The sequence below is a fragment of the Arvicanthis niloticus genome, chromosome 15 (assembly GCF_011762505.2).
Source record: "Arvicanthis niloticus isolate mArvNil1 chromosome 15, mArvNil1.pat.X, whole genome shotgun sequence".
NCBI classification, from domain to species: domain Eukaryota; kingdom Metazoa; phylum Chordata; class Mammalia; order Rodentia; family Muridae; genus Arvicanthis; species Arvicanthis niloticus.
This window is the reverse complement of record NC_047672.1, coordinates 15,194,581-15,204,075: the sequence shown is the minus strand read 5'-3', so window position 1 is coordinate 15,204,075 and position 9,495 is coordinate 15,194,581. Positions and strand designations below refer to the sequence as shown.

Genomic DNA, 9,495 nt, shown 5'->3' with positions numbered 1-9,495 from the left:
TCTCATGGCAAAGAAAGGTATCCCCCAACTTGGTTTCCTTTTACTGACGTGTCGCTTCATTCTTGGAGGAAGGGCAGACAAGAGCCTGGTCAAACATAGGAGATGATTTAGTAGAAGTTGGGGGATTCAGAAGGAGGCCCATTGTAACCTTACAGGAAGTGTTCTGGTTCTCCTAGTATACTCTATGGTGGCTTTCCTCACTGGTTCCCCACCCGGAACTCACACTTTTCTGCTGGCCTGACTAAATACAATATAATAACCTTCCTCTGTCTTTTAGTGGCTGCGTAGCGTCGAATCCCACTGTGTGAGCCATCATAATTAAGCCCCCTCATCTTTTTTCCTTTGATAGACAGGAAGGCTTTTGTATCGATGTACAAACAGAATCTCAGGGCTTACTTCTTGGAGCACACACTCAGATGCACGCAGCTCTTTCTTCATCGGCCTTAACCGAGCTCGTGACTGCTGTGTTGGAGGTTTTTTATTTTTAAGGAACTCTCCATACCGTCCTGTCACATGCCTGGGTTCCTGTGGCCACTGTGGAGAAGGGGACATGACAGCAGCAGCTGGACTTTCTTTCATTGTCTTCCACTCAGCGATGGAATCTCATTGTTGGCTCGAGGCTGCTTGCTGTGTCCTCCAAGTCAAATCATGAAACCCCACGATCCACGGAAAGCCCATGGGCTGTGTAATTTACCTGGGTCACCTGAGGTAAAGGTTATCCTTGTCCTAGTTAACCCGTCTCAGCCTCAGTTTCACTGTAACAGACCACAGAGTTTTGTCGTTGGTGCTGGTGATGGGTATTTGTTTTTGGTTTGGTTTGGGGGTTGTGGGACAAGGTCTCCATGTGTACCCCAGGCTGATCTGGGACTTAGGGTTCTCCTGATCTGGAGTGAACATGTCTAAACAGATGATTCAGGAGATGACTTTAGAAGACATGTGGACTCCTTTTTATACTAGTAAAAAATATATTTTATGATAGATTAGAAAAATAATAGCTAGTACATTACATTCCTGATTCCATGGATAATGTTGCTTAGGATACAATTAAAGTGTAGCTTATGGGGGCTGGGGAGATGGCTCAGCAGTTAAAGGCCCTGGCTGCTCTTCCAGAGTACCTGGGTTTGTTTCTCAGCACCCACATGGCAACTCACAGCATCTGTAAGTTCAGTTCTGAGGAATCAGAATCACATTTCTGGCTTCCACAGGCACTGGGCATGCACATGGTACACAAACATACATGCAGACAAGACATCCATGATACAAAATAATAATAAAAACATAAATCTATATAGCTAAGTGGGTTTGGCAGGCTGGGGTAACAGGTAGACACTTGATGTCAAGCCCTACAGTCTGAGCTTGATCCTCAAGACCCAAATAAATGGTGGAAAGACTGAACTGACTCTCGAAGGTGTCCTCTGACCTCCACATTCTCATGTGGCATGAGCACATGAACACACATAAATGAATGTTTTTTTTTAAAGTATGGCTAGTGGGTATAAAGATAAATATATTAAGTAAAAATATAATAAATGGTACAGGTGTCAGGAGACTACATGGTGGTTTAAATAACCGAACTTGAAAGAATATCTCTCTCTCTCTCTCTCTCTCTCTCTCTCTCTCTCTCATGCTGCCTCAAACACAGTGTATTTCATCCTCGTGAAAAGCCATGATACCCTGTTCTGCATCTGCATCCGACATTTCTTCTGCTCCACGTTTAAGATTTAACCATGGCACGACAAGGCAACTTAGTAGGTAGCTTCCTGGGCTCTCCTCTTTCTTGCTGAGCTGAGGCAGAGCAAGAGCAGGACAGCAGGAGGAGCTTGCCTGAGAGATGCATTGTGCCACATCCGGGCATCAGAAAAGGTCATTGGGAAGTCACTGAACCTATGGCCAGTGAATTGATTTGCATTTGAGATGCTTCTGAGAAGGAGGAAGAACACAGCAGTGATGTCGTGCAAAGTCCTGGGTGCTGACTTGATGTCACAGGGCCGAGTGGCCTGGAGGCGTTGCAACACAAGGCTCATGCACAGGCAGAGAGAGTCCCATGATGACCTGGGGCTTCCCTATCACTCTTGTGTCAGCAACACTAAGAGAGTAGATTTTAAGCCATCTTCCTATTTTATTGGGAGGGCATGCTTACACTTGCAGGGCTTGATCTCATCATTATAGTTTATTAACATAATTATTTTCTAGAAAGGGTATACAATGACTTACAAAAATGCAGCATGGCCTGGTGGCTCAGCACACACCTTTAGTCTCAGCCCTTGGGAGACAAAGACAGAAGAATCTGTGAGTTCAAGGCCAACCTGGTCTGTATAGTGGGTTCCAGGACAGCCAGGGCTACATAGTGAGACCCTGCTTCAAACTGGTCACAGTGACATACAAATTTAGATGAGTGGATGGGAAAACGGAGAAAGGAGAAGGAAGACAGGAAACGTGACAGGAAGCTGAAGATTGTATCTCAGAATGCACTCTGTGTGGGCTTTATGTTTGTTGCTGGCAGTAGCAGAGTTGGGCCAGGTTTCTGTTTCTTTTCATTTTTATTTATGTGTATAAGTTGTGGGAGGTATGTGAGTACCTGACTAAGGTAAATTCATGAAGCTGGAATGTAGGTCATTGTGAGCTGCCCAACATGAATGCTGGACACGGATTCTCTGGAAAACAAAAGTTTGTGTTCTTAACCACAAATCCTTCTCACCAAGCCCCTCGCCTATTCTATTTTATTTCAGACAAGTTCTTGAGACAAAGTATAGCCTAGGATGACCTCTGACATGCTATCCACCAGACTCCCGAGAGCTGTGACTACAGAGGTATGCCAGTATGTTCAGCCGATTGCCCTGGCTTGTGCAGCAGTGACTTCGTCATACAATATCCTCTAACCCAGGCAGAGACTTCAGGCCACAGTAACCGACAGCAATGGTTTCTGTAGGAAAGTAAGATTCCGCTGTCAGGGACACATCTCAGCCATTCGGAGTGATTCCAAGTGGATTCTGGTGGGCCTCCACCGTTATCCACACTGCCACCGATGTAACCAGTAAGCAGCTCTTCCTTTCCACACCGCGAGGGGTTGGGGAAGCGGGTCCTTTGCTGTAAGGTGCTGAGCTGCCGCCATGAACAGGACTGACTGCCTCACTTGTCAGGTTTGATGTAAAATGAAAATCCCTTGATGAGAAACTAAGGATTCTGAAATGGTTCTGAGCTCGGTACATCTAAACATTAAGCCAAAGAGCCATCTTATGTAAGCGTGGGACCCTAAGAGTCACTCATTTCAAAGGAGGCTCTTACCCTTGGTAGAATAGATACTACTATGAAAAACAACAACAACAAATCAAAAAACTAAACTAAAAGCTTAACAGGACACAGGCTGTTATCTGACATCAATGGGAGAAGAGGCCCTTGGTCCTGTGAACTTGATGCCCCAGCATAGGAGGACGCTGGAGCAGTGAGGCAGGAGTGTGTGAGTGGGTGGAGGAGCACCCTCATAGAGGCAAAACAGAGGGGGAGGGGGGATAGGATGGGGGGATGTAGAGGGGTAACCGGGAAGGGGAATATCATTTGAAATGTAAATAAATAAAATGATTAATTTAAAAAAAAAAAAAAAAAAAGGACACAGGCTGAACAAGCCACCTCCACCTGGCCATGCTGACCCCTCAGTTGGGAATAGAGAGAGTGCCACACTCTATAGAGGATGCCACTGTGGGATGCTAAGATGATGCCTTCTTCTTACAGATTCCTTGTTTATTCCAGTCCTCACTTGTAAGCACAATGGGTAATTAAGGGAACAGGCAAACCAGATCTCTGAAATGACCATAAAGTGTGCTCCTCCCTGAGGGCTGGGGGTAGACAGTTTCATCAGGAATTCTCTGCAGGAAAGGGACATGTGTCCCAACAACCTAACAGAGTATGTTCATAGAAGTGGGAGAAGGACACTACCTCTGATTGACAGGAGAGTGTGGTGCTGAGAACCGAATGGATTCTGATGGATTTTCTAATAGAAAATATTTTTTAATAATTGGTACAGAATTTATATAAAGTACAATCGCCAAAGTACAATATTGGATTTTTTATTACATCCTTAGGCAAACACCACCATGATTAACTTTAGAATGCAGTTGTTAACCTCAAGAAGAGGTTAATTGAAGAAGTCCTTCATCAATTAACAATTCCCACAACTTTCCAGCCATGATCCTACTTTTGCCTACGTGGTTCTGTGTATTCTGGACACTTCACATGCATCGAATCGTGGAATGTGTAGCTACGGTAGTTTCAAAGTCTATCTAGACTGTAGCACACAGTATCCTGGATATAATGGGACATGGGATAGGACTCGATGAGAGATTATGGGACTTATTAAAGTCAAGGGAGAATTGTAATGACAGTGCCATTTGTGTTCGAGATGATTCTGATATATCTAATGGGGTCGTTCATCCACATGTAAAAAAGCAGTCACTAGTCATTTCCTTATACCTGATGTACAAGTTGCCTCTAAATAAGCCATAAACCTGCACAGACCCAAATACAAAGTTAAAATTGCTGTTAAAATTCCTAGGAGAAAATTTAGGTTAAAAGCTTTCAGACTTGATAGAAGGAAAAGTTTCCAAGATAGAACAATAGCAAAAAAAAAAAAAAAATTGTAGTTAAGTGATAATAATAAGTCTTACTTTATCAGTATTTAAAACTTCTATTCTTTGAGGGATATAAAAAAACAAAAAGTCAAATAAGAAAGTGAAAGAAAATAGTCCCAACACATAAAATACCCTTGCAAGTAAATAATAAACCAAATAACCTAATTTTTGAAAGATTCAATTTAAGCATGTGTGTGTCTGTGATTGTGTGTGAATATACACATGTGTGTTAATATGTGCATGTGTGTTTGTGATTTGTGTAAATATGCACGTGTGGGTTTGTATGTGCGTGTGTGTTTGTGATTGTGTGTGGATATGCACATGTGTGTTTGTGTGTGCACATGTGTATGCTCTAGCATTTGCACATGCCAAGCCACATATGTGGAGGCTGGAGACAGCTTTGCAGACCTGGTTCTTTCCTTCAATGGGTGCCAAGATCAAATTCAGGTCTCCAGGCTTTCAAGACAAACACCTTATTCTCTGAGGCATCTCAGGAGCCCCTAACTAGCCCAGGTTTTAAAATAGGCCAAGGCTGGGGGCATTCCATGTTTTAGACGCCTGCTCAGCTGGGTGCATTTCATGTTTTAAACACCTGCTCAGCATAAACAGAGTTCTGAGTCAGCCCTCAGCACCAAACAAAAGCAGAGTTGGTGGTATACAACTGTGATCCCTACAGTCAAGAAAGAAAGGTCAGAAGTTCAAGGTCCTGTTCTACTACACCTAGTTCAAGACCAGTCTTGGATGCTTAAGACCCTCTCTCAAGCACAAAAGAAAATCAGTGATGTAGTTAAATTGTAACTATAAAGGATGCTAATTCCTTAGTTGAAAGTTATGGGAACTTTCAACATAGCTCATTGACTCTTCACAATAAACTGTATAAGATCAACTGTTCTAAACAGACACAGAAGGATATATAAAAATCTCCAAAAAGTACATGAAAATATTCCAATATCACTTGGCTACCAAAAAATGAAACTTAAAAACCACTGTGCTATCATACCTATACACACTAGAATGATTAAAATTTTAAACTTGACAGTCCTGAGTGTCCACTGAGATGTGGAATCAATGGACATGCTTGCACTGCTTTCAGAAATGCAAATGTTTTGTAAAACAATTCACTGCTTCCTTAAAAAGTGGCACTTAACGTAAGAATCAACTCCTGTGTGTTAAGAGAAACAGAAGGCCATGAGTGTCCCTTCAGAGTTATCTGCAAATTAGCCAAAGTCAGGAGATCAGTGTGTGGTGCCTTCAACGTGGAGGAACAAACTAGTAACACACACAGCAAAAAGGATGGATGTCAAGTCATCATACTGAATGAAAGAAGCCAGACACGAATGCATTTACACAGTATGAGTTCATTGCACAGATGCAACTGAGTTCGTGTACAGTGAGATCATAGGTTGGTGATCCTGGGGTTCAGTGTCTGGGAAGGAGACCCTGCAAAGGGACATAGGAATTTTTCAGTGGATGGAAATATTCTTTGTTATGATTATAGTTTGGTGAGTATACACAATTATCAGAATGTGTCCACTTGGGTTGTAATATAAATTATAAATATAATATACAAATATAGTATAATTATATTGGTAAATTATCATATGCCATTTGTGCTTATTCAGAATAGATTCTGGAACCAAGGATCTTGTTGGTTGTCTTGCTGTTTGGTGGGTTGCTCTTGTCTCAGACTATAGAACATTTATTTCGAGTGTCCCCCAGACACCTTGTCCTGCAGTATGCCGGCCCCATCTGTAAGAGAGAAGGAAAAACAGTATCGAAAACAGTGCACCCTTGAGAACAGCTAGAAGGCAAACCACTTCTAACAGAAGTCACTGTTTTTATCGCAGGCTGTTACAGCCTGTGGTGGGGATGAGAAGGCAGAAGCTTTTCTATAGAGTATGGTCTGCCATGGGTTCTTTTGATCGAGAGCTCCAGCATGACTGTTTTAGCATGGCCTCCCTGGTCCTTTCTGCTGCTGGCTACTTGTGCTTTTGCCCTTCTGTGTTCTCGCATCAGGCTATTCCAGTTGTCACTACTGACTGTGATAAGAGATCTTATCTCTCCGCTACTTACTATTTTTTCTTGTACTTTTGCTTATATTAAATTCACAATAACTCACCCATTTGAAACCAAAAGTGCAGCAATAATAGATCATTCTCAGTTCAGAACAGGGGGTCATTCATTGGAAGAATATGGAAATTTGATCTCCAAAGGACTAAGACACCCCAAGACAAAGGCAGAGAAATTGGAGCCTCCAAATAAGAAACACTGAAGGTTGCCAGGAGCCACTGGGAGCTGGAAGAGGCAATGAACAGTTATTCCCACAGCCCTTGGGAACATGGCTCAGCCAGAGCTGTGACCTCAGGCTTCTGGGCTCCAGGACTGAGATAGGGTGAGAGGTTACATGCTTCTATTGTTTAATCTGTTGGGTGAAACAAGAAAAAAAGCTGAGAGTGATCTGTAAGTTCAAAACCATGGAGGTCACAGTGGCCTTGACAAGAGCTATCAAATGGAATGGTGAGACAGAAACCATCGTTAAAATGCTTTCCCAGGCAAATAGGAAAGAGGATACAGAGACGGCAAGCTTGCACACTCTAGGCCATGAGTTGTAAAACACAACAAACTACTGTCAAAAGTGGAAGACAGAAAAATAAAGCAGAGGTTTATTCAATGTGGCCACTTTGAGAAGAAAGACAAAGAGATCCAGTAAGCTACTCAAATCTATCTCTGGTCCTGAAGGGAGAATCTAACTAGAGAGTTCAGGATTTCCACAGCTAAGCTTAGTCCTGGTGCCATTAGACCCACCCTTATCTGGGTTTCAGTCTCATCCTGTAAGGTGGTCTGACAAGTAGTTAGAACTGTGTGAAATCTCTTTCTGGGAGACAAGGTAGCATGTGCATGCTTGTGTGCACACATGTACACACACACACACACACACACACACACACACACACACGAATGCATGCATGTACTCACTGGCTGGTGCAGTTTTCTTCTTCCAGCTGAGATTCCTGGAAAAGCTCCAAGTCTTTTGGGGTTCATTGTTTCAATAGTCTGTTAGGTTGAGAGATGCAAAGGTCTCTTCAGAATTGAAATGTAATGATTCAAGTGGTCATCGATGGCAACAGTGTCTACTTTGAAAGTAGCCTGGGTAACAAATTATCCAATATGCTTACACCTGCTCTCTCTGACCTTCATATTCAAGGCTCAAGGCTCATCTGGCAGTCCGTGAGAATATGCAGTGTCCTTAGAATGAGGAGAAGCAGAGAGATGTTAATAATTATTAAAGTGTGTGTCTGTCTGTCTGTGTGACTTGGTGTGTATGTGTGTCTCTGTGTGTGTGTGTGTGAGAGAGAGAGAGAGAGAGAGAGAGAGAGACCTGGTGTGTGTGTGTGTGTGTGTGTGTGTGTGACTATGTCTCTGTGTATATATATGTGTGTGTGTGTGTGTGTGTGTGTGTGTGTGTGTCTATCTCTCCCGCTCTGTGTGTGTGTGTGTGTGTGTCTGTCTGTCTGTCTGTCTATGTGACTTGGAGTGTATGTGTGTGTGTCTGTGTGTGTGTGTGACTGGGTGTATATGTGTGTGTGTATGTGTGTGTATATAGGTGTCTCCATGTGTGTCTGTCTGTCTATGTGTGTGACTTGGTGTGTGTGTGTGTGTGTGTGTTGTGTGTGTGAGACGTGGTGTATATGTGTGTGTGTGTGTCTGTGTGTGTCTGTGTGTGTGTCTTTATGTCTGTCTGTCTCTCTCACTCGGTGTGAGTGTGTGTGTGTGTGTGTGTGTGTGTGTGTGTGTGTGTGTGTAAGGGTAGCCAGGGAGAAAGAACTCAAGTCTTAAAACCTGTCTCCTCTGCATCCTCTGTTGCCGCTTCATCTTATCTCTCTGGCTGCCATCTTTCTGAAGGCCTGCTAAAGCACATTTTATAATCTCTCAAGAGCTGGAAGAAGCCTTAGTGTGTCAGGTCTGCATGTCAAATAATGGCCGTGAGATGACAGAACAGCAGCATCCTCTCAGGAGGTCCAGCTGAGCCCCCAGGGTGAGGGGGTGACATGCTGTGCACAATGGCCCTCGTTTGAGCAGAAATGCCGCCTTTCAGGTGCCTGCTGCACCCTCCTGGTGCCAGGCTCAGCTGGCTCTCCACCATTCCAGCCCTCCTTTGCCACATCGGTCTGCTCTTAATTCCTTCTCCGAAACTCTGTTCCTTTGCCGCACACCACGTGTTCGGCCAGGCCCCATCTGACAGCTGGGGCCCTGGCCCAGCCCCACAGACACCCAGTGTTCCTTTCACAGGCTCCGGTGAGCCAAATCTACTTCCTTTACAACCCTTTTTCAGGCCCTCCCTTTCTGGGGCCTTGTGTGTCATGCCAATGGCTTACAGGCTTGATGAAAGGACTCCGGGGCCGAGAACTTGAATCAATGGGGTCTTTATTTTTGAACATCAGTAAACAGCACAAATCAGTTGAATGAGTGCAACCCTGTTCGTGATTCCAATGCTTGCTGTGGTTTCCAGCCAGCATCAGACGCACTGAGAATGTGCTCGTTACTGCTAGCTAACGAAGAATGTGGCCCTTTTTCCTTACCTTGAACACACTCCAAAACTCGGCCCTGAGAGATCAGTGTGACACTGGAGACGGTGAATGGGGAAATCGTTGACCTTTCTTTTGAAACAGTCCATTGACATTGTTCTAGCCATTTTCTTTCTTCTTCCTTTTGGTCAGCCCTCTGGCATTGCTGGATCAGCTTGATGTAAAATACAATCCTCTTAAGGCTCAGAAAATGGTGCCGGGATTGTTTCCACTAACTGAACTACAAATTGTGGAATTAGAGATGAAAAGTCCCAGGAACCTTTAACTTGTGCCTGTGGCTTTGT

General features: G+C 43.8%; 1 long non-coding RNA gene across 1 annotated transcript; it reads right to left on the bottom strand.

The window, feature by feature from the left end:
* Positions 1–5,967: 5,967 nt before the first annotated feature.
* Positions 5,968–8,829, bottom strand: LOC143434464 (uncharacterized). Its single transcript, XR_013103936.1, has 3 exons — positions 8,466–8,829; positions 7,602–7,871; positions 5,968–6,374 (listed from the first exon to the last, which is right to left on the bottom strand). It is a non-coding gene; the product is annotated as an uncharacterized LOC143434464 (long non-coding RNA).
* Between the last annotated feature and the right edge of the window lie 666 nt (positions 8,830–9,495).